The 25943-nt window shown below is 44.1% G+C and overlaps 1 pseudogene; it reads right to left on the reverse strand.

Moving 5' to 3' along the window:
* LOC120996136 overlaps positions 1-13679 on the reverse strand; it is a 102911-nt pseudogene extending 89232 nt beyond the window's left edge.
* Between the last annotated feature and the right edge of the window lie 12264 nt (positions 13680-25943).

The raw sequence follows: 25943 nt of genomic DNA on the forward strand, positions 1-25943 counted from the left end.
TAACTTAATTCTTTCAAAGTTTCTCTTTGTTTACAGCCATTGACATGTCGCCAAGTTTAACACGTGAGGAGCGGATAGAAATTGTGTTGATGTCTGGTGAACGCAGTAACCGGGTCATTGCAGCAGATTTCAATGCAAGACACCCTACGAGACCACCCATCTCCCATGCTACAGTTAGCAAACTGCTTGCTAAGTTTCGTGAAACTGGTTCAGTGTTGGATTTGCCAAAATGTGAATGCATGAAATCTGTCTCTAATAAAGAAACATCAGTGGCTGTCCTAGCTTCATTCAGCAAGAGCCCACAGCGTAGCACTCGCCGCATGTGACTGGAGAGTGGCATTAGTCGAACATCCCTTCGGCGGATATTAGCTACTCACAAATGGCACCCTTACAAACTCCAGCTACTGCAGCATCTCAACGAGGATGACCCAGATCGGCGCACTGAATTTGAAGAATGGGCAAAACAAAAATTGGAACAGGACCCTCAGTTTACGCAGAAGATTTTGTTCAGTGATGAGGCAAACTTTTATGTGAATGGTGAAGTTAACAAACAAAACCACCGCTATTGGTCTGACACTAACCCACATTGGATAGATCCCTCCAAGACTGTTGGAACAAAAAAATTGATGGTATGGTGTGGTATATGGGGTACAAAGATAGTGGGGCCATTCTTTATCAATGGAAACCTCAAGGCCACTGGATATGCGAAATTGCTACATGATAATGTGTTTCCCTCTTTATGCACTGAAGCTGGCACGTTCCCTGAGATTTTCCAGCAAGATGATGCACCCACCACATGATGGGTGTCAGGTCCGAGCATTCCTAGATTAACAGTTTCCTGGAAAGTGGATTGGTCGTCGTGGGCCAGTTGAATGGCCCCCGAGGTCTCCTGATCTGACCCCCTTAGACTTTTATCTTTGGGGACATCTGAAGGCAATTGTCTATGCTGTGAAGATACGAGATGTGCAGCACCTGAAACTACGGATACTGGAAGCCTGTGCTAGCATTTCTCCTGCGGTGTTGCTATCAGTGTGTGAAGAGTGGGAGAAGAGGGTTGCATTGACAATCCAACACAATGGGCAGCACATTGAACACATTTTATAAGTGGTCAGAAACTTGTAAATAACTCATGAAAGAATAAAGTTACGTTAAAACCAAGCACACCATAGTTTTTCTTGTGAAATTCCCAATAAGTTTGATGTGTCACATGACCCTCTTCCTATTGAAAAAAACAAAAGTTGGATTCAAAATGGCCGACTTCAAAATGGACGCCATGGTCACATCCCATCTTGAAAAGTTTCCCCCCTCACATATACTAATGTGCCACAAACAGGAAGTTAATATCACCAACCATTCCCATTTTATTAAGGTGTATCCATATAAATGGCCCACCCTGTATATCGAAACTGCAAGATGTATCCCAGGAGGTTCACCCATATCCCCTCCCAATTTCATTATCCTTTTGTCTGGCTGTCAGACAACAGGCTGCAGAAGAAACCCTCCTCCCCCCCACACACTCACTGCCCTGTTTGCAATAGGAGATAAAATAATGATAACGACTTTTGCGTCATGATGTAAGAAATGCCACATACCGACGAGTTTATCTCCTGTTTACTTTTTATTTCTATGATTTGTGTCCTAGGAATTTTGTCATTTTTATGTATTAATAGAGTTTTCCATAATTCATATATTGATGGCCTATCCTCCGGAAAGGTCATCAATATCTGACAGAAAGGGGTTTGAATCCGAAACATACCACGATCAGCTGTTTGATTAGGTTGGACCAATCTGGTTAGTGCTGTGGACTATTCCTAGGCCAGTGACATCATGTTCATCGGTCACATGGCCTATGTGTAGCTCAGACCCATTCAAGTGAATGGGGCTGAGATGCAATACCAAGCACAGCCGCTGTATAATGTAGGGTGTTGTGCTTGGTGAGCTGGGAGGAGGCTACAGCACTCACTGGAGCGACTTGGCCTCTTCATACAGAGTACTGAAGGTGCCAAATGTCAGACCCCTACCTATCAGGTATTGATTACCCATCCTGAGGATAGGTCATTAATATAGGGAGAGGTCTTCGAAATCACTTTAAGAAAGTGTCTGCATTTTTCTGGTCATGGTGGTACAGAAAAGAAACTTTTGGTATTCAGGTGGTATTCAGTATCATCATACTGGCAGCAAAAGCATTTAGGCTATGTTCATATAAGAAAGAAGGTTCCTTCCATCAGGTTTCCATTGCTGATGGCCACTGCTGCACTATTACAGTATTTCCTGTAAAAAAGATAGAAACCTGAGGGATCCATGATAAGTCAAAGAGATCCATTACACAACAGATTTGTCATAGGTGTCACAGGTCCTGAAATAACAGAAATCATGACTCCAGTGTAGATAGATCCTTAAGTAGGGATCAATCATTGGTTGATCAATCATGTAGACCAGGGGTGGCCAACCTTACAGGCACAAAGAGCCAGAAAATAAAATCGTATGACTGCCAGGAGCCACAAGCTTTCCGTTTATACAAATATGCGTGCACACGACAGTATTACTGCAATTGAGTTATCAAACATTTAAAAGTGCATTTAAACCACCTTTCCTACCTGTAATGTAGACAGCTTTAGTGAGACTTCTGGCAATCTTTGTTTTTCACAATGTGTTTCAAGATTTCTCAGATGATACCCCATGCTCAGATGACCGCCCCTTGCTCAGATGACCGCCCCTTGCTCAGATGACCGCCCCATGCTCAGATGACCGCCCCATGCTCAGATGACCGCCCCATGCTCAGGCGACCGCTCTATGCTCAGGCGACCGCTCTATGCTCAGGTGACCGCCCCATGCTCAGATGACCGCCTTATGCTCAGATGACTGCCCCATGCTCAGATGACCGCCCCATGCTCAGATGACCGCTCCATGCTCAGATGACCGCCTTATGCTCAGATGACCGCCCCATGCTCAGATGACCGCCCCATGCTCATGTGACCGCCCCATGCTCAGGTGACCGCCCCATGCTCAGGTGACCGCCCCATGCTCAGGTGACCGCCCCATGCTCAGGTGACCGCCCCATGCTCAGGTGACCGCTCTATGCTCAGGTGACCGCTCTATGCTCAGGTGACCGCTCTATGCTCAGATGACCGCCCCATGCTCAGGTGACCGCCCCATGCTCAGGTGACCGCCCCATGCTCAGATGACCGATCTATTCTCAGATGACCGCTCTATGCTCAGATGACACCCTTATGCTCAAATGACACCCTTATGCTCAGATGACCGCCCCATGCTCAGATGACCGCCCCATGCTCAGATGACCGCTCTATGCTCAGATTACCGCTCTATGCTCAGATTACCGCCTTATGCTCAGATGACCGCTCTATGCTCAGATTACTGCTCTATGCTCAGATTACCGCTCTATGCTCAGATGACCGCCTTATGCTCAGATGACCGCCTTATGCTCAGATGACCGCCCCATGCTCAGATGACCGCTCTATGCTCAGATTACCGCTCTATGCTCAGATTACCGCTCTATGCTCAGATTACCGCTCTATGCTCAGATGACCGCCTTATGCTCAGATGACCGCTCTATGCTCAGATTACCGCTCTATGCTCAGATGACTGCCCATATGCTCAGATGACTGCCCATATGCTCAGATGACCGCCCATATGCTCAGATGACCGCCCATGCTTAGACTACCACCCATATGCTCAAACACACTTGGTGTGCTGGGCAGTGGCACCTGTGAAAAAAAAGGCAGAGCAGCAGTGGCAGAGAGACTGAGGCCAGCAGCAGCCATTTCAGTCAGATTAGAGCTAAAGCTGAAGAGTGGCTGTAATCAGACTAAAATGGCTGCTTCTGGCCTCAGTGAGTCTCTCTGCCACTGCTGCTCTGATTGAGTGCCCCCTGCCCTGCCCTGCTGTCCACCATTAACATTCATAAAATTTTACTGTGGAGCTGGAAGCAGGTCCTCCTTGCTTGCTGCGCCACTTCTTGCCGCCCCCATAGACCCAGCCCGCGGTCTGATGAATCTGGCTGCTGGGCTGGCACCTAGAAGACTGGAGGCGTCATTAGGTCACACACAAACACACTCACAGATAGGGGTGTGGGGCCGTGGGCGGGCACATCAGCGGCTGGTGGCGGGGTTAAGCACTGCAGCTTCGCCTTCTCTGCCGGAGGAGGAGGCGGAGCTGCAGTGAGTGACTGAGTCACGTGCCAGCTCTCGGCGCTCTGAGTCCTCTCCACTTTTCCACCTTGTTCCGGCCTTCCACCGCGCTGCAGAAAGGAGAGTAATCGCTGGCCGCACCGCTCCCCTGCGAGCCGCAAATGAAGGCTCAAGGAGCCGCATGCGGCTCGCGAGCCGCGGGTTGGCCACCCCTGATGTAGACCATAATTGATCAAACTTTTTAAATACAGGATCTACTTTTAGGGAGTATGCCACTAGCGAGATGGTTCTCTTTCTCTGGAGAAACACCTCTTTGCAGTATTATTTGTGGAGTATGAGTTACGTCATTACTAGTTCCCCCAAAATAGTGATAGCAGCCACAGTTTGCTATTTACTTCATTTGTTTACTAGCTTTAGCTTCTGTGTTACCAAAACCTATGAAAAAGCCAATTTACCACTTCTGTTTTGAGGCTCTCAATAAAATCTGTTGGCCGGATCTACTGGTCCTTGGTTGGTCATTCACAATCTACTATCTGTCACCACTGTATTAAGCCTTAGCAAGCAGAAATCTATACAAAGCCTGTGCATAGGAGCTTCAATTTAAGAACTATTCCTCTGTCAGATTTAGAAAAAGAATGAAGGTCCAATTATAATTCAGGTAAGTTGTAATAGAGTTTCCAATGTACAGTGGATTTAGAGCACAAAAAGAGTACCTACAACAAGAATAAAAAAGGTTCTGGCATATTTTCCTCATATACAGTACATACTTGGCCAATTCTCAAATACTTAATTGTAGATTTCACCAGAATGTGATAGAAGGTGTTTCAGCATGCAAGGCAAAATACATTATTATTAAATACATATATTTATGGTGCAGTTGCATGCTTTGCATTAAAGTTGTAAAGTCAATAAATGTCATGTTACTTGGAGTTAAGATTAAGAAGGTAAATTCTCCTAACTATTGAAAGTCGAATAGGCTTCGCATTAAAGTGTAGAGTATAAATAGATTTAATTTTTTTTTAGATTGTATGAAATGTTGGAATACCTACTCGAGTCCATGAATAGCCAAGACTGGTGCTGAAGTGATAGAAAATGGGGCTTGTAGGAAGTCAAAGTCTTCGGTGGTCTAGGGTGGCGAAGATGTTATTCACAACTTTAGACTCTTAAAGACCCGCTGTAAAATAAAGCTGCGTGAGCTCTGACCGACTACTGGAACTGATTATGGAGAAGAATCTGTTTCCACTCTACTCTAGGGTTTCTCCTGACGGTTCCATCTTACCAAAACCGACCCTCTCCAAGGTAGCTGCTCCTTCTCCTCAAGCTAGGACCATCCAGGTTTTATGTACAAAAGCATACAAAATGAGGAACAACTGGTGGGTGGAAATATAACATACTAGTGGTTATGTTAGGGAGACATACAGGTTTACTACTGACCTTAAAGGGGTTGTCTCACTTCAGTAGATATAATGTATTGTGTATAGGAAGTTAATACAAGCCATTTACTAATTATGATTATCCATATTGCTTCCTTTCCTGTCTGGATTCACTTTTCCATCACATTATACACTGCTCGTCTCCATGGTTATGACCACCCTGAAATCCATCAGTGGTGGTTGTGCTTGCACACTATAGGAAAAATCACAAGCCTATGTGCGCTCCCACGGCCGGTGCTTTTTCCTATACTGTGCAAGCACGACCACCACTGATGGATTTCAGGGTGGTCATAACCATGGAGATGAGCAGTGTATAATGTGATGGAAAAGTGAATCCAGCCAGCAAAGAAAGCAATATGGACAATCCCAATACATTAGTATTAACTTTCTCTACATGATAAATTCCACTTGCTGAAATGAGACAGCCCCTTTAACATGACACATAATTGAGTCCTTTTGTCTCCATCCATTATGCCGCTTGCATCCTGACAAAGCATCCCACGTATAATCCTTTTATTTTCGGTATTCTAAGTGTTCCCATTCCTATGTGCCCTGCTGACGTCCTTTTCTAATCTTAATTATGATCTTGAACAAAGATGGGTCAGCAATTTATAAAAGTATGTGAATAGATAAAAATCTGCAAGCACTATGCCCAAAACTGAAGAATGCACTTAACCTGTTGACCCTTTTCTGTTAATATAACCTCCGAACCGTAGGAGTGTAAGCTCCCGTGAGCAGTTTCCTTATTTTTGCAGAGCATATAGTTATGGGGCTTAATAAATAGCTACGTAAACTAACTACCACTGTATTATCAGGAAGCATGCTTCCTGACAGCTCACTGAGGTGACCCCTGTCGGCAATGGGAAATGACAGTGATGAACCGGGCAGTCTAAACACAGCTTTACAGAGCTTAGACTGAGCGATGGGAAACCCACCAGTATAATGTGGAATGAAAGAATTCAATCGTGTTGTACAGGATGAGAAGAAAATGGCAGCTTTTTTCCAAAAACAGGGCTACGTCTGTCCCATACACTTCAATGGGGACAAGATGCAATACCAAACACAACCCTGGTGGAGCTGTTTCTCATTCTGTACAAATATTGGTCTTGTATATATAAATCTAAGATCTGGAAGGCTGTGTTCATATTGCATGATAATCATGTATAATGAATATTGTCACCATATTGGCTCTGTCATATTGGAGATAATGAATATCCGTGACACATTCTATATTTTTTATTGTAAAGAGTAGTATATACAGGGCTGAGAGTCACAATTCTACAACTCTTTCAATGAAAGTTGAATCTGACAAAAGTAAATGAAGTGAGGAACATATCATCTTGACAACTACATGAAGATGGATTATAGGAGTTGTCAAGTACGGAAAACCCCTTTTGTTGGATCCAATCAGACACGCTTATTTCACTCTTATTGAGTGGAGGTCCTAATAATCACTTATTTTCTCAGGCAATATAAAAGACGTTTTTATAAGCAAAGTTGGACTCTCTACCAGAAGATCCTCAGGTGGGAAAAGGCTTAACATATACTTATGGTCTTTTAAATATACTTAGCTATAAGGCCCCCATACACATTATAATATTGGCAGAACCCGCCATTTATTTATTTTTAAGGGACCAGCTGACAGTCTAACATGTGTGAGGAGCTCCCAACTCTGCCACTACAGTTGCTGTCAGGGAAGCAAAGGATCGGATGCTTTGAATTTCAACACCTGGTCCTTCTGTTCTCCCAGGAGATAAGCCACCACTAGAGATGTCTGGAAGTGGTTTTCTCTTCTCAGCCCCATTAAAAACCACATAAATGACTGGTCAAGACAAGCATGTGGGAGTCAGAAGAGATAGCTGTCAGCCATTGAAGGTACCTGGACACTTTAAGATAGACGTAGTTGATGGTTAATCAACCATCAACAACAATCGTCTGGTGAACGATCATTACACCGACAGTCATATAATACACATTTTAGTTCATATTGGTTGAATTAAACTTGGACATACATGTTATGTCATAGTAGGCACAGGATGAATGATCTTAGACTAGGATTGTTTGTGTATTATATGAACACATCTATCTCTATGATGACTTCTTTCTCTACGATGACTTCTTTCTCTACGATGACTTCTATCTCTACGATGACTACTTTCTCTATGATGACTTCTTTCTCTATGATGACTTCTATCTCTACGATGACTTCTATCTCTATGATGGGCAGCTAAAACTTTGGATCATTGTTACGTTTTAACTGAAGAACAATCATTTCAGTTGAAATTGCCATTTTGATCAACTTTTGACTAATGGGAATAGCCACCATTTTGGTTTCATTCATTCAGTTAGACCATATTAGTGATCTTCCTCTTGTACTACTATACAATTAAAACTGGACATGTTCTGTATGGATGAAGGGTGGGCCCATTCATTTCCTCAGTGGACTTAAGATACACCAATTTAATCATGATTACAGGGCACTAAATGTTGTCAGCTGGGGTCATATCCATATTTTCAGTGGGTAATCCGTGGTCCTCCAGGTACGATATAAATCTAGGACACCTTTGATCTTTTTCTGTACTAAAATGTAACCTGATATGTAAAAACTGCAAAAGGATCCTACTCAAATATAAAACTACTAGCTTATCATGCCACGTTGCCCCCCCCCCCCCAAAAAAAAAAAACAACCCAAAAAAACAATGCTGAGTGACAGCAGAGGACAAAAGATCGCACTTTCCTGACTTTCCGGTCATGTCTCAGTGGTTGCAGGGAGACAAGGGCTATGTGCTTAATGTTTACCTGGTTTGGCTCCTTATGTCACGGTTCCTTTGCCTATGAACGTCAGCAGCACCTTGAGCAAATATTTCCACTCAGCTAGCTGCCTCCATGCTGACACTCTCAGCTCTCCTCACTCTTTCCCTAATATACGCTTGACATTGCCATATAGCAGGGCCCGTGACTTTGATATCACCTCATATGCAGTATAAATATGACCAGCACTGACTGCTGCCTTATCTGATTGAACTGCAGCACTCTTCCAGTCCTGGAGAAAGGTATTGCATTGCTAGGGTATGTCTACATGGCAATTTTGGCTGCGATAGCAGTCGCGTTACCAAAGTTCGCAGTGTAGCACAGCTGCTATAGGAATGAACGGGGTTGCAGCATAACTCGTACATTTGTTGCAGCACAATTCGCGCATTTGCAGCGACCAAAACATGTGAATCGCAAAAAAAAACAGCAGTATTGGATTTTTTGCAATTCGCATGTGGCTGATAAAGCAAACGTGCAAGTTGCAATGCAACCTCATTCCTTCCTATGGCTGCCCTGCAACACGGCGATACTTGGGCGTGCAACATGCAACAATCACGCCCAAAATCGCCATGTAGCCGAACCCTTAATCCTGCAGCTGTGCCTATAATAAATTTTGCACTGAAGCCCAGGAGCTTCATGTTACATCGCCTCTCCTAACATGTCTGTTTTAGTAACTACTTGCATTCCCCATGTAATAACAATTCTGGAGCATCTTTTCATATGTAGCTCTCTGTTGTGCCATTCCTCTAAGACTCCCACTAGAAGTTTATGAATGAATTGCCAGCAATCTGCAATAAGTGTCCAGCTGGGTATTACCCAGCACATTCTAAAGGCCCCTTTCACACAAGCGAGTATTCCGCGCGGGTGCAATGAGTGATGCGAACTCATTGCGCCCGCACGGAATCCGGACCCATTCATTTCAATGGGTCTGTGTACATGAGCGTTGGTTTTCACGCATCACTTGTGCGTTGCGAGAAAATCCCAGCATGTTCTATATTATGCGATTTTCACGCAACGCTGGCCCCATAGAAGTGAATGGAGCTGCGTGAAAATCGCAAGCATCCGCAAGCAAGTGCGGATGCAATGCATTTTTCACGGATGGTTGCTAAGAGATGTTGTTTGTAAACATTCCGTTTTTTATCACGCGTGTGCAAAACGCCTTAAATCGCATTGCACCCGCGCGCTAAAAACTGAACAACTGAACGCGATCGCAAACAAAACTGACTGAACTTGCTTGCGAAATCGTGCATTTTTCACTGAACGCATTCGCAACGCATCCAGACCTAATCCGCTCACGCTCGTCTGCAAGAGGCCTAACACTAGCAGCACTGATTGGACAGAGTCAAACTGTGCAGGGACACCCCCTCCCCCCCCCCCCCCCCAACTGGTAACACCCAGTTGAACCTTAATTGCTGACTGGAAAATGCTTTATAACCTTCTAATAGGAATAATATGCTTCAGAATAGCTCTTACATGGGGAATGCAAGTAGTTACTAAAACAGGAGAGGTGACAGGTCCTCTTTAAGATAACAGATACTCAGTGGTGTAGTAATAGTGGGCGCAAAGGATGGAATTGCCCCTGTGCTCCTATTGCTGGGGAACATTGGCTCTCCTAAAAAGATCAAGAGTGTTAAAGGGATTTTCCATAAATTAGACATTGATGATGCATCCTCAGTCCCCTCTGCTGGTGGATTATCTCCCTTGAGAAGGAAAGGATAACTCCTATGCAGTATGACATGATGATATGCAACAACACATACTAGTATTAGCTAGTTAGGTCATTCAGATTTAAAGGGGTTGTCTCACTTCAGCAAACAGCATTTACCATGTAGAGGAAGTTAATACCAGCCTCTTACTAATGTATTGTGATTTTCCATATTGCCTCCTTTGCTGGCTGGATTCATTTTTCCATCACATTATACACTGCTCGTTTCCATGGTTACGACCACCCCACAATACATCAGTGGTGGTCGTGCTTGCACACTATAGGAAAAAGCACCAGCCTATGTGCACCCCCACGGTCCCAGCCGCCAGAGAGGCTGGTGCTTTTTCCTATAGTGTGCAAGCATGACCACCACTGATGTATTGTGGGGTGGTCGTAACCATGGAAACGAGCAGTGTATAATGTGATGGAAAAATGAATCCAGACAGCAAAGGAGGCAATATGGACAATCACAATACAATGGGAAGCGGCTTCTATTAACTTTCTTTACATGATAAATGCCATTTGCAGAAATGAGACAACCCCTTTAATATTAGGCCTTGGCGCACAAAACCGATGCCTGTAAATATGTTTATGGTCAGGAATTTATCATAAAGCATGGGGCACCGACGCCGAAAAATGTAGTCAATTCATTTTCAGACCAGATGCTTACAGGAGTGGCGCCCATACAGGCATTGACAATATCACTACATTCTGCATGTCAGACATGTTTCCAAAATCTGGATGTGAAGGTTACCATGGGTTGTGCTCCTGAGCAGGCATGGACTGGAGGTGTATGGCGATACAGTAGGGCTCATGCGCCTCTCCGGCAGCCCTATTAGAGGCAGCCCCATAATACAGCTGTGTGCATATGTGATCACGTGTTGCTAACGCGGCACCATCGCTGCTGTCAGGTAGACAAAGCCCGGCTGCGAGGACGGGAGAGGCGTCGGGATCTAATGGTTAGGTAATGCTTTCACTTGGAACCAGACAACCCCTATAATCATTGTGTAATTTCCACACCCACACCATTTTCTGCTTGCTGTCATTGAATGGAGACATTTATAAGAGCACAATAGCAGCTCCAATCTCTCTCCTGCCCTGGAATCCAGGTTTGATTGCTAGACCGGGGAGGGGCTTTGTGGGAAAAGGGTACGGCCTAAATGAGCCTTCATGCGCCAAAATATTGGCCCATTCCTGGAGTAAAACTATGCCAACTTATAGGTGGTGGACAATCGGACTGGAGAGTTTTTTGGCGCACTGACTCGTTTTTGGCAAACTTCCAGCACACGGCCAAATTTTTGGAGCATAGACAGAATTCTAACATAAATGTGGCTCAGGATTTACAATACTCCAAATGTATAAAGGTCCATGCGTCAGAATAGTAAATGTGTCTAAGGCTACATGCACACGACCGTATGTGTTTTGCGGCCCGCAAATTGCGGATCGGCAAAAAAAACGGATGACGTTCCGTATGGCATCCGTTTTTTTTTGCGGATACGTTTTTTTTTTGCGGATCCATTGTAATAATGCCTATCCTTGTCCGCAAACTAGAAAAAAATAGGACATGCACAATTTTTTTTGCGGAGCAACGTAACGGACATACTGATGTGGACAGCACACGGTGTGCTGTCCGCGTTTTTTGCGGACCCATTGAAATGAATGGGTCCACATCATATCCGCAAAAAAAACGGATCGGACACGGAAACAAAATACGGTCGTGTGCATGAGGCCTAATACTAAGACTGTGATTCGTATTCTTAGACCGTGCAGAGCGCGACACTACTAGTACATCTGCCTCACTGTTCTTGGAAATACGCAGCACAATGGGGCAGAAAATTTGATCATTGGGTTATTTTTGTGCCAGAATATTGTTCCTGCGTTATTTTCAGTTTGCGCCAAATGTATCATTTGGATTGTTTAATGTGTCTGATGTTGTTTTATACAGTGGTGAAGGGAAGATACGACACAAGGCGCCATAGAGCTTTATACTACCAGAATGTTACATCACTATTTAGACCACCTGGGAGCTGGTATCGTTATTTTGTCCAAAACATGTGCCAAAACAAGGTCCATAATAGGACTACACAAAAATTTGGCGCAAAAGTTGTCTAAAAAAAATCTCATCTCTAGTTGCCATAAATGAAACTACCTTGTGGCATGTACACTTCATAGATTCGGCACAGTAAGGGTGCGTGCACTTTCCAGTTGCAGTGACATTGATATATCTGGCCCAATCTCCTCTTCATAAAAGATGAATTATCCCGTCTGATAGTAAGCAGCATGTTCTCCTAATGCTCTCCTCAGGTACAACATGCTCATGGACGCCTGGCATTTATCTATTGCATTCTTGGAATAGAAATCATAATTGTATGTTCCTAATATAGGCTCAAGCATACAATGAAGGGATGGCTACAGTACAATGACGGATAAGTATTAGTAAACTCGCTTCTTATTATGACAACCGATGATACGGTGACACTAAATCTCACGGCAAACATTTAAATGCCCACAGAAAACATACACATACCCATCTGATCCCTTGAATGCTGCTGGCAATGTCCTCGCCTTTCTGGTCCACTTGAATCTCGTAGGAATAACTCCGGAAAAAATGCATCTTGCTCCTGTGCCTCATGTCATATAAATGTAAGATCTGATGTGGAATCAAGGAGACACCAGTGGTCAAGACAAGCATGAGATAACCACTGTTCTTCACTGACTTCAGTATTCCGGAGCCTCAATGTTCTCCCATTTCCTGGTAGGCTCCACGGTGATGTCTATAAATGTTGTTGTTTTTGGAAGACAAATTGACTTTGACACCACTAAACCAATATGATTAGTCTAAAAGAACATTTCTAAGAAGTGGAATGTTAGTTCCTCCAGGGTGCGGAAGATATCTGACCATCTTCATCTCAAGTGGACAACCATGACATAGGTTTATGGAAGCGGGTTTTGTTGTAGTAGTGAGACAATGATATTATGGTTGTATCCAGCTTGAATTTGGTTTAGTAAAAAGTTCCTGTAGGGTGTCTTATGGAGATGGGTTCAACAATTCCATCTTCATCCCGAGTCTGGTCCCAGCTCTCAAAGAATCTGTTTCTTTCCAACCTGTCAACCAAGTCTTGTAGTGTTTCTTCCTTAGCACAGAAAAAGGAAAATCAAAATATCAAACCCACTTGTGAGACGTCTCTTCCAACTTCCATATCAATGACTACACAAAGTCTCAGCTCCCAGCAATGTTGTCTGCATGAATTTAGATCTACGTACTTTTACTCTTTCACTTTCCAGATTAACTACAGCATGTTGCTATACAAACTTCTTAAAAGCTTGTACCTACCACAACAATGCCTGGGGCAGCTGTGTAGAAGCAGTCAGGCAGGTTATCAGAGCAGTGATGGGTCCCTTCTGTAGGAACAGGTGTGAAATGGTCTAGATCCCTGATGTCCAGGTAGAAACATGAAGTCAGAGCAGAGCTGATGTTCCAATGAGAGCAGTGGAGAGGAAGCAGTGCCTTCTGCTCATACACACTGCCTCTCACTCCTACAACTACACAAACACTTGACTTGGCAGGTCACCTAAGACGCTCTAAAGACATGAACACTCCCAAGAAAGCAGAAAGAAGGAGGGACGTGAGCAGGGAGGGAGATAATGCACAAGTGCTGGGGAAAGAAGGGAGAATGTGGGAGGCATAAGATAAAACGCAGCAGCCAGACACAGACTGGGTCCTACAGAATGGATAGGGCTGTACTAATGTCATATTATCATTCACCCAATGCAGAATAGGAGGAATGTCCCATGGTACATGATCACAAGCTCATCGCTGTAGATCGGGGACCTGATTTACAGTTTGCATTTCATTTATGCAATAATACTATGAGGATGAATGAGGATATTGGATTGAGGGATTTAAATGAGGTTGTTTCTTCTTAGGAGTCTTAGAGGGTGACAAAAAATATATTAGCAAAACTAGTGGAAATACAAGAAGGCAGAAAATTACAAATTTCTGGTAGTATTTGTGATTATTTTAACTGCAGTATTCCCATCGTACAAAGTGATTTAATATTGCTAGGATATACCATCACTTTATAGTGGGGCTCTGACCACAGGGAACCCCACTAGTCCTAATAATAAGGGGGCTAAGTGCTGTTCTACTGCTGTCAGGGCGGGAACAAGGTATTTTGATGTCTCCGTGGATTTCAGTTCTTCACTTTCCTTTTCTTCTCCATTTGCTCCAGACCATCATGGGCAGACGTCTTTGGTCAGTGGTGTGCAGCCTCTCTGTTATATAAGAAGACACCAGTATTACTATATGGGGGACTGTTACAGATTTTGCTAATCGGCCCCCAAATCTATACAGACCACTGTCATCCTGCTGCCACTTCCAATACTGTGCCCGCTGTGCTTCCCCATGCCCGCAAACACTATACTGTCCGATATAAACGTGCCATACAGATAGCCCGCCATAGTAGTAGTGCTCCCAAACTGCCCTCATTAGAAATGGTGCCCCCAATAGTTATAATGCTACCCAATACTACCCCCTATTAGTAGCAGTACCCTCTATATTGTGCCCAGTAATAATAATGCCCCCACAGTATCCCTGGTAGTAATAATGCCACCAGTGCCCCAATATTTATAATGCCCCTCCTCTAGTGCCCCTTGTATTATATAGCTCCCCCATAGTACCAGTATATAATACTTCTCCACCCTCCTCTGTAGTGTCAGTATATATATCCCCCTGTAGTGCTAGTATATAATACTCCTCCCCCCATAGTGCCAGTATATATGCCCCCCATAGTGACAGTATAATATATATATATATATATATAGCAGTAGAGCAGTGCAAGAGGCCATTACTCCACATGACATCACCACCCCAGTGCCAGGTCTCCCGCGATGAAGTGACCACCCGAGACTTGCCACAGGAGGTCACAGTGACATCATCGCGCGAGACCCGGCACAGGAGTGGTGATGTCATATGGAGTCACGGTGGCGGGGGAATGGTAGTGAGGTAACTGTTTGGTTTTTTACCCTAAGCAATGGCCTACACAGTCTTGACTGCTGCGTTCCAGTCTAAAGGCCTCTATACACATTCAATACTTGTTGGCCAAATGTTCGTTTGGCCAACAGCTATCTCTCTTGACTCCATCACAACTCCCTAATGGGGGGCAGTAGAGAGCTGCTGGCAGATACTTCTAGTGGTGGCTTATCTCCCAAGAGAACCAATTGATCGGGGAAAAGGATTGGGAAAACATTCATTTCACCGGACCTTTCTCTCCCTCGACATCATCTGTCGGTGGAGAGTCACGAGCTAGACATAGATTAAACAGTTGGCCACACCCACCATTCTCGGTGGGTTTGATCAACAATACACTGATGTGTATGGGGGCCTAAAGATTGCCCTGCACAGTGGTGCTGCCAGCCCAAGCTGTGCAAGGATATACAGCTGGCCCCATTCACTTGTGAGTCACAAGGAAAAGAAGTGAAGGCGACACAGTACTAAGCTTGAGCTGGGGGCCATTATTCTCAGAGGTTGAACCCACACGAGTCATAAAGTGATGCTCTAGAGGAGGGGCCAGGGCATTCTGGGGGTCATTATAGCGTTGGATAACCCCTTTTATAGTGTTTTTCAACTACAGATTACTTTTGAATTTTGGCCCTTAAGGAGCAGACAAAGGCATTCTTTCTGTTGGAGTTCACATGAATCCCCCCCAAAAAATTGTCATGCTCCACCAGATACTGTATTATGGAGAAATTCTCCCCCAGAAGCATAGTTGATTCAATATGGCGGCACATTGAGTACAGAGTGACTGAGAATAAATGTAGCACTGTAAACACAGCCATAGGCAGATATGGGCACATGTACTGTACACTGTAATTTCTCTCATTGATTATACAGGTCACATATATGACTGGCATGTGCAGACTGGGAACTTAAAGTGGCCCTGGAAAAAAACTAAAATTGGCCCATGTTGTAGGCAGGTCCAACTTGACAGAAGGCAGGCAAGACAACTAGGCAGGGCCAGCAATACCGTAGTGCAGTATAAAGTACTGCCCCAGCAGAATTAAATTGCAAAGTGCAGCACAGAATACCACCGCCTTTCACCACAATATTCAATTGTCCTGAGAACGGTGATACATTTGAGTTCAGGAGGACACCTGCAGCCACCGGTCAAGTGCATAAGTACCTGATGCTCCTAGTATAAATTAATGCTTAGAGCATCAGATCGTTCTTACCCTTGCTGGCGGCAGTGAGCCACTTGGGCAGCCCCCTTGACATCGGCTGACTGGGAAATTTCCCTGTAGGGTCTATGGCCAGTCCACCTCTCATGACTGGTGGAAGTGGATCATTTAACTGCAAAAAAAGCTAAATGAAGTATGTAACATTTAAAGGGTTTCTGTCATGAGAAATAACGTTATGTAGCTGACTGACATTAGCGATGTGCTAATGTCAGCAGTACATAACAGTGTGCTTTATAACTCCCTGCCTGCCGCCGTTCTCTTAAAATAAAGACTTTTAAAATATGCTAATGAGCCTCTAGGTGGTATTAGGGTGTTGCTTCAGCACCTAGAGGCTCGGTCTACGCACCCTTTGGCACGCCCAGGTCCATTTGATTGACTTTCGAGTTCTCCTCAGTGTCCCGTAAATCCCACGCCGTCCCTTTTAGTATTCGGTGCAGGCGCAGTGAGTGAAGGATGCGCTCCTGCTGCCGGCTTCCTTCCTTCGGCGCAGTGAGGAAGCCGGCATAACAATTTTAACATAATTGGCAGAAGTGACATAAATAAAAATTTGCATATTATTTCTAGTACAGGAAAAAATATAAAAAATATAGAATTTCTTTTTTAATATATTTAGCCATGTACCATACACAGATTAATGTGGGTAGAGTCCTGCATTGGTAAATAGTAGTCATCAGTATGGAGACTTACATCTAATATACTATAAAGTAAAGTGATAAGTTGTGATACCTTGAGCTGATTCTTAAGAAAAATATATTGCAGTAGGCACATTCTAAAATACAGGGACCAGATCTCCAACTAGGCTCCAGATGCTAAACCTTTCCCATGAACTTCAATACTGTGAGGGTTGTAAATCTTAGAGAGTTCTCCTGGAGGCAGGTATCAAGGGCTGATAATGTCACTGCAATCCAGTCTTATTACGCCCTATCATCCACAGATAGCGGCTGAAGTCAGGCGGCTGCATTATGTCGTGGTGCCTTGAAAAAGGGCAAAAGTTAAAAGGCCAAACAGAGTGACAAATGAGTAGAGGATTCTTGACCAAATCCAAAGCACCAATGACCAGATAGAAACAAATCTCTTTTGGACATAAAGTGGACTCACACCTAAAAGCTCTCATACATATTATGAATACTGTCGGCCAAACCTGCAATTTTTTGGGGTGGGAACAGCTGACAATCTAGTGTATGGAGAGCTCCCAACACATGATGTGAGGGAACAGAAGAATTGCACACCTTGAATTTTAATGCTCAGATCTTTTGTTCTCCCAGGAGACATGTCATTGCTAGAAGTATCTGCCAGTGGCTTTCTCCTTTCTCCCCTTTGATTGCATATGTTCGGAAGGGGTGCATCTAGCCTTTCTGCTAGTTGAGCCGAAAACTGAAATGACCCCCCCCCCCCCCCCCCATGCAAAATTCTCAACCTAACCCCTTCTTTCCAGCCTTACTGTTAAAGGCATACCTGGAAAACATTATATATAGTACTGGTTAATATAGTGATACAGTTAAATATGCAGAGATAAATGCTTTCATAATTGAAGCACTCATTGCCCAAGGCCTTTCTGCTGCCCCCCACTTGTCCCTACCTGGTGCTCGCCTCACCGGCTGTGCACCCCTGACTAATCATGTATGTTTACGTGGGAGTTGAAAGAGATAACTGTTGGCCAAAGGACATTCAGACCAACAGCTAATAAATAGGGTGGGGGTGCCCTTAGCACCTTTAAATAGTCTGGCCTAGTGTGCAAGACTGTGCTCAATATAAACTGCTGTGTAGGAACAGAAGGATTGGACCTACTGAAATCCCACATGCCCAGACATTCTTTTCCTTGAAATCTGTTGTCTTTAAAAAATCAGGACCCCCGCAATACACATTTGTCAAAATCAGGACATTCAGGTTAGGCTGACATTTATCTAATGTGTGTGGCCACCTTTAGTATAAGTAGAGCCTGGTCTTTGGAGAAGACCTGTATGCTCAAAACAAAACTTTAAACAGAAGAAAAAGTAGGTGACTGACTGACAGCAAGATGAATGTTCCTATTAGAGATGAATGAACCAGTTCAGCACAACTTGAATTTGTTACAAACTTTCCAAAAGATTCAGGTTTCTTCTTATCCGAATCTTTCGGGATTCATTCTGCACAGATCACTCAAAATAGTGGCTACCATTTTACAATTCCGTTCATCTGCCACCAAAAAGGTATAATTTTTGGACAGTTATTGACATCAAAATGCAGTATGCTATTAAAGTGGCAGTTTTTTTTTTTTACCACTGCCACCTGTTTATCCATAGACATATATGTCACTTATCAGTTTGACAGTACTAATCCTGTGTTGGCTTGAAAGACCTTGACAGGGTTTGGATACAGTCCTAGGAGAACTCCAGATTGTCATACATGACTTTTCAGGGCAATTGGGGCTCTGTCGATTTGGACTGAATTTCTTAAGACTGATGGAATGATGGAAATCATGTGAGTGCCATAGAACAGCATGACCCAAAAGAAAGCGGGAGACTATAAATTAATATATTCATGTGGTCATTGGAGTTGAGTCCAAATCAACCTGACCATGTCTGAAAATAATGCGTCATTTTATATTTCAAGAATGTTTTGTGTAGCCATAACTCAAGATGGCAGATATCAGAGAACCATACTACAGTCACCACAGAGATGAGATTGCTTCCCTCATTTACTGTCCCTAGGGAAGGCAAATGTATATGGTGCACATTAACATGGTGATCATGCATGAGAGCTCCTGCACGTCACAAAGTTCTAAACTTTGCAGAAAAGCTAGAAAGGCCCGCAGACTCAATGACTACCAGCGGCTGGCTGAGCAGACCTTTCCTAGTATTTTCAGTGTGTCAAAGTGGGAGCTGGAAATTATTTTTCACATATTTATGCTGCTTTTTTAAATTCTCCCTGGGAACCCCCTTTAAAGGTTTATTCTGGCTCTTGTCCCCACAGGATAGGGGATAACTATTAGTTTAGTGGAGTTTCTTCCATTCACAAGCATGAGAAGGGGTTCCCCGTACCCCTCAGAGCTCCCTGAAATGAACATAGCAGCAGGTCGAGTATGCGCACTGCCTCTCCATTCATCTTTATAGAAGTCCCAGAGGCAGCGTTCATCTATTTCCAGAACTCGCATAGAGATGAATAGAGCTGTAGTTTGTATGCACGACCTGCTGCTCTGTTCATTTTATGGGGTACCAATTGCTGAGATCGGTGGAGTCCCAGTGATAGGACTATTACCCCCTCCCCCTGCACCGATCTAATAGTTATCCCTTATCCTGTGGATAGGAGATCATTTTTAAGAACCAGAATACCTTTTAAGTGTGCTAGCCAGGAAAACAGATCTGCGGCTCTCTTTTGTTCTGTTATGGGAAAAATACAGCATATTTGCCTTCTACAAAAGTTGTATTGTGTGTATCAACACAAGGAGAAATAGGACTCCATGGATCCTGACAAAAGCCTCCCACCAAGTTAAGGCAGTTCTCTCTGCTCTGCACTGATGCGGAGGCAGTCACCGCGAAAAAGCTGTCTGAAAATGAGGTACTAGCTTAGCTAAAACGTTAAATGTTGTCTCAAGGCCTGTTTGAAAAGTTGAACATTGACTTATAGGAAAGCTACCTTACTATCACGGTACCTTCTGTGACAGAGGTTAGAAGATCGGAGAGACTGACTGCACAGGAGGTTAACTGACAGTCTCTTGATTCTCAGTGTTGTGGTTTGGTAATGACCACACCTCTTGTCAGGTGCAGCCAGTGGTCATTACTGCATTCCCTACTTAGTTTGGTCTCACACTTCATACCATGTGGTTGATATTCTCTGCTTGGATTTGGAAGAGTTGGTGTGTGGACCTTACTTGTGTTCCTGCTCATCCATTTTCTACCTCTAGGACATCTCAGGGCTCCTAGGGTTTAGGTTCTGGCATATATATTTTCCCACCTTTCCCACCTTCAGGGTCTATACATACTGACAGGAGTCAGGGCCAGGTTTAGGGGCTTCCTAGGAGATGACCTTTTCCCTCTCCCTAGCCTTGAGGCCTAGTTCTGTGTCCCTCCCCTCGCCTTTATTCGTGACACTTACATGTGGTGGCATCAGAGACAGAAATGTATTTTCTTTTTGGAAAGACTGCTAATTGGGATATGTTTTTGTTTCTACATATGGGTTCATATGTGCCAAAGGTATGTATACCCTACATGTGTATTTTGCCAAACTGAACTGAAGATGATGATCACAAGACTCATTTTAGAAAGTTGGAATTTTTTTTTAGCTTAAAAAAACATATGGAGATACAGATGTGTAAAATGTTGTATGTGTGTCTGTGCCCATCATTTGATCTGATCTAAGACCATTTGAGGCCCTCAAAGTATGCTGAGTTGACCACTACTGGTTTATGGATTCCCGCTGAAATTGGCAGCATCTCCTAACAAACATCTCACTTCTCTAGCCAGCCAAGTGTTATCCCATTCAGTATCTGTTTCCTGTCATTGAGAACATCTTTCACAAAATACTTAAGTTGTTTGCGTTTACCCAGGACAAAGGAGAGTTCACTCATTTCCCTATGAGCGCTCCCTTATCTCCATGTCCTCTGAACTTCTTGTACTGAGTAACCCTGTTGTCTGACTACTTTCCATATGGCCTGTCGATGCAAGCTGATGCTGAGGCATGATGCCACATACAATACAGGCATTATTAATGCACACTTTATTTACACAGTGTCCTTCTATGTGTGATATAAAGGGGTGGTTTCCAATGGCTCAAGAGATGAGGAGTGGCACCATCTGAGCGCTGAGTTGGCGAAATTGTGAGCTTCTGATTTTGCATTATAAACAGGACTAACCATCGATATTGGCTTCAAGAGGTTTGCTGTCATATACTTTTTTTGTCAAGTATTTTTGGTGCATTTTTTTGAAGCCAAAAAAGGAATAAATTAAAAAAGAGGATAAGCCTAAAAATCCAGCTTTATGGCATATTGATGTGCGATGTCATAACTGTCTGATTGTTGGGAGACTGGCTGTTTTTGCCATAGCCCCTGTCAAATATACCTCTATGCTGTTATTTTATATTGTAGCTTCTGTTTAAAGGGTCATAAAGGGGCACTAAACAACGATCGGCGCTTATTTAATTGGCTTTACGTAGGCCAATCCAAACTGCATGGAGTACAATCATTTGTCTGCGTATTACAGCAGCACATCCCTAGTCTACAAGAGGAGATGTGCTACTGACAAATGACTATTTTTACAGCTGCATAAAAGATCCGATCAGCCGACAAACTGTTGCTTGTGAATTGATGGGGTGTTTCGAAGGGCTGATGATCAGCCAGATGACCGTTCCTGGGAACTTTTTGGTCTGTGCAAACAAACCTGTCTGTTCCAGCATCCGATCATTATGGCAAGCCCATCTGCATAGTTACATTGAAAAAGAAAAAGAAATTCAAAATCAAAGATCATAAATTCTTTCCGCCCCTCCCCAAAAAAGTGTCAAGTCTATATGTGAATAGGTTTCATCCAGTAAAGTAGACAGATCATTATGTAATGATTTGGTGTTTAAGAAATTCTATTTATCTGCCCAGTAATCTTCTATCATCATGCTTACTTGCGTTTGATTGTCTTTCAGATGTCATGTTTCCCAATTATTTCTAGCGGTTTGTAACACGTTGAGTGCAATTATGTGGCTGCTACTCCCTGCTATGCACAAACACTTTGTACTTTCATATACCAAGGTGGCACTTCAAACATGCTGGCAACTCTGTCATCTTAAAGGGAATATGTCATCAGATAATGTCCCAAAGTTTTTTCTGTTGCACTTTCTGTTCTGTGGAGATCACCTGTCAGCAGTCATCTCATTATTCTCACTTGTAGGATTACCATGATAGATAACACATATATACAGATAATACAGGATCCACCATTCACAATAGGTTATGGTCACAGCTCATCCCTCCCCCTCCCTGTACAATTACCTCTGCAGAGGTCACATAGCATGTCTGGGAAACTGTCCATAAATGTCAATGAACGTTCTTCCATCTATAGGTAGCTATGGTCCAGGGGGCTGATGTTACCAGCACCTCGGGTGAAAGCATTGCTGATGTGGGCACCAAAATCATCATTCTGGGTAGCAGATCCTGCTCTATAAACAGCCATCTGCTGCCCAGAAACAATGGTTCTTTATGGGGACAAGAAATCGCTGTAGAGATTGTTCAATACAGATGAATGCTACATATAAAAAAATGCAGAGTTCACCTCTTCCGACAAGCAGGCAATTATCGGGAACGAAAGGTACATTCCTGATAATTGCCTACTGTGTTTTCCCATTAAAATGGTACTTTAAATCTGTATCATATACTGTAGGTCAATTATCAGCCTCCATATAAATCTAGCTTTTGTGTTGAGACCAATTTGAGATTACATAGCCAAATGCCATTCCTTTTACGTACATGGCTAAAACAAAAATACATTTATTTTGTTACCTGGTTCCTCATTGACTTCAGTCGAGGTTATACAGCCAAATGTGCCTAAACTACAACCAAGGCAATCTTCTGACCACTCTCTGTACAGTATGTTAGAAGACAGAAAAATGAATACAAAATGCACATCAGTGTTGCACGCATCAGTTTTTGTCTAGCCAAAACCCAGCACTCCGGACAGATCCACGCCAAATCCCATTATCGTCAATGACGTCTGGCGGTGAATGGCAGTATCCAGCTAGCCCGGATCCACGATTCAGTTAAAAGGAGGTGTGAACCTACCCTTACAGGGGTAATTAATATACTGTAGAGGTCTATGTTTCTATGTTTCTGTGTCTCTTGTCACATCACTAAAAACAGGCCCAACCTATGTGGTCGCACTTTTGTACCATTGTCTAACAACAGCAAATGGAGAAATTATTATTTAAATTTTATGCAAATAAAGTTTCTGGTGTATCACTGCCCCGCCAAAACACCAGCAAGCGGCTTACCCTTTTGCTTCATAGACAGTCCCTGAGATTTCAGAGCTGGTAGCAATGATGCAGGGGAGGCCAGGTGCCCCAAAAAGGCAGCCCCTAATCATCGTGCATGAAAACCTTACTTGTAAAAAAATACAAGAAGCATTTGTCAGGCTTAGACCCCTTTCAGACAGGCGAGTGTCACGCTCCGGACTCAAAGCGAGGCACCCGTATGACCTCCCAGCACTGCCAGGGTCACATTGCATTATATTACTAGCTGAAGAACCTGGCTTCGCACAGGTATATTTCATCTATTTAATTTAAAAGGGTTCTGCAGTTTGTTTTAACTGATGATCTATCCTCCGGATAGATTATCAGCATCTGACCGTCGGGGGTCTGACACCCGGGACCCCCGCCGATCAGCTGTTTGAGAAGGCGCTCCAGTTGAGCCGCGGCCTTCTCACTGTTTACCGCTGGCCCAGTGACGTCACGACTAGTATCAGCTGGCCTGGGCGCGGCTAAGCTCCATTCAAATGAACGGAGCTTAGCCCCGCCCAGGCCAGTTGATACTAGTCGGGAAGACACTGGGCCAGCGGTAAACAGAGAGAAGGCCGCGGCGCTGCTGGAGCGCCGCTGCCTTCTCAAACAGCTGATTGTCGGGGGTCCCGGGTGTCGGACCCCCGACGGTCAGATGCTGATGATCTATCCAGAGGATAGAGCATCAGTTAAAACAAACTGCAGAACCTCTTTAATGTTTGTGTGTGTCATTAAAATATATCAACAGTATCCATTATAACAGTGACATCTGCAGTACCCCGTCCCCTTAACAGTGACCACCACAGCCCCCCACCCCTTAACACTGACCCCCCCACAGAGTGACACATCTCCTTAAAGTGGGACCTACACAGCAGCCCAACCCCATAACTTTGACCTTCACAGCAGCCTTCCCTGTCTCCTTAACAGTGATTTACACAATAACCCGCCCCCTTAACAGTGACCTCTACGGCACCCCACCCGTTAACACTGACCTCCATAGCGGACCATCCCCTTAACTGTGATCTCCACCGTTCCCTGCCCATTAACAGAGACCTCCACAGCGCCCACCCCTTTAACAGTGACCTCCACAGCATCCTGCCCCCTTAACAGTGACCTCCACAGCGGCCGCCCCTTTATTAGTGACCTCCACAGTACCTTGTCTCCTTAACAGTGATTTCCACAGCACCTGCCCCCTTAACAGCAATCTGCCCCTTAACACTGACCTCCATAGCGGGCCGTCCCCTTAACTGTGACCTCCACAGCAGTCTGCCCCTAGGGTGGCCAGAAGTACGGTTTTAGGGCAGACAGTCCGGCTTTAGACTCCCTGTCCTCCGCCCAGCGCAGGGCCTGGACGGACACAGGGATGTCCTTTTGAACAGCTCACTCTCAGACAGCAGCACTGTGATTTTTTCCAATCCCCGTCGGCTACAGAGTGAGTGGGGGCGTGGCCTAACCAGGTCAGAAGGACTGGGGGCGGAGGTTTTAACTCCGTCTTTTGAGGGTGGCCTGAATGGCCACCCTACCTGCCCCTGAACTGTGACCTCCACAACACTCCGCTCCCTTAACAGTGTCATCCACAGCGCCCTGCCCCTTTAAAGCTGACCTGCAGCAGTGAAGAAAAATGGCTCAGTTGTTTTGGAAACCTGGTGTAAAACTGTGTGTGTATGTGGAGACTAAAGACCTGTGATCTTCTATTGGCTGATAAGGGACATGTGACCGTGTGTATGGCAGTTGGGATATGAAGAGAAAGACCTGCAGGCTTCTATTGGCTAATGTAGGTCATGTGATCTGCCATATTTGCATTTTTTGGGAATATCTCAGAAATGGTATGTGCTAGAGAGCTGAGACCCGGTCTAAAACCTTCCCGGACACCTGATGTACCTGTGTCCCAAATTTCGTAATTGTAAATGCGACGGTGCAGATTCCTTTAGCGGACATACATACACACATACATATACTCAGCTTTATATATTAGATGATGCTATGTAACCCTTACAGTTCTAGAATGTATTAGATGGCATTGACATAATGCTGTCAGTGCTATCCAATACATTCCAGAACTGTAAGGGTTACATAGCATCATACATCAATATAATGCTAGGTGACCCCGGCAGTGCTGGAAGTTCAGGCCGGGTGCTGCGCTGCGAGTCTGCAGCGTGACACTTGCTTGTCTGAAAGGGGACTTAGAAGAACAGATTTCCCTAGAAAGGTATGGTTATGTTTCACGGCACTTACATGATGGTAAGCGTACTTGTAACTGATTTTGAAGGTGATGGACTTAATGTTTTAAACTCTGTCTTTCAACTCCTTAACCTGTTTAAGATCTCTGCTTGATTCCAGTGAATAAAATCTACGCTATATATGCATACCATCGCTACCACCAGCAGTACTGGTTCTTATCTCCAATAAACCCTGTATTCTAGCTGAATGACTGACCATCTGCAGACTGCAGTTCCCTCCTGTCTACAAACTACTTCTGAACACTGCCGCACACAGATGGTCAATAATGACAGCTAGGGTCTCATCCAGGGACAGATTTTGGGCCCAGTTGGCAAATTTGATGCTGCTTTTATTTATAGGAACAGATTAATAAAATAATATATTCGTGATTAGATGAGATACACTCATTGACAAAAAAAAAATGCACCAAGAAGGAGT

Source organism: Bufo bufo, chromosome 3 (assembly GCF_905171765.1).
Source record: "Bufo bufo chromosome 3, aBufBuf1.1, whole genome shotgun sequence".
Taxonomy (NCBI): domain Eukaryota; kingdom Metazoa; phylum Chordata; class Amphibia; order Anura; family Bufonidae; genus Bufo; species Bufo bufo.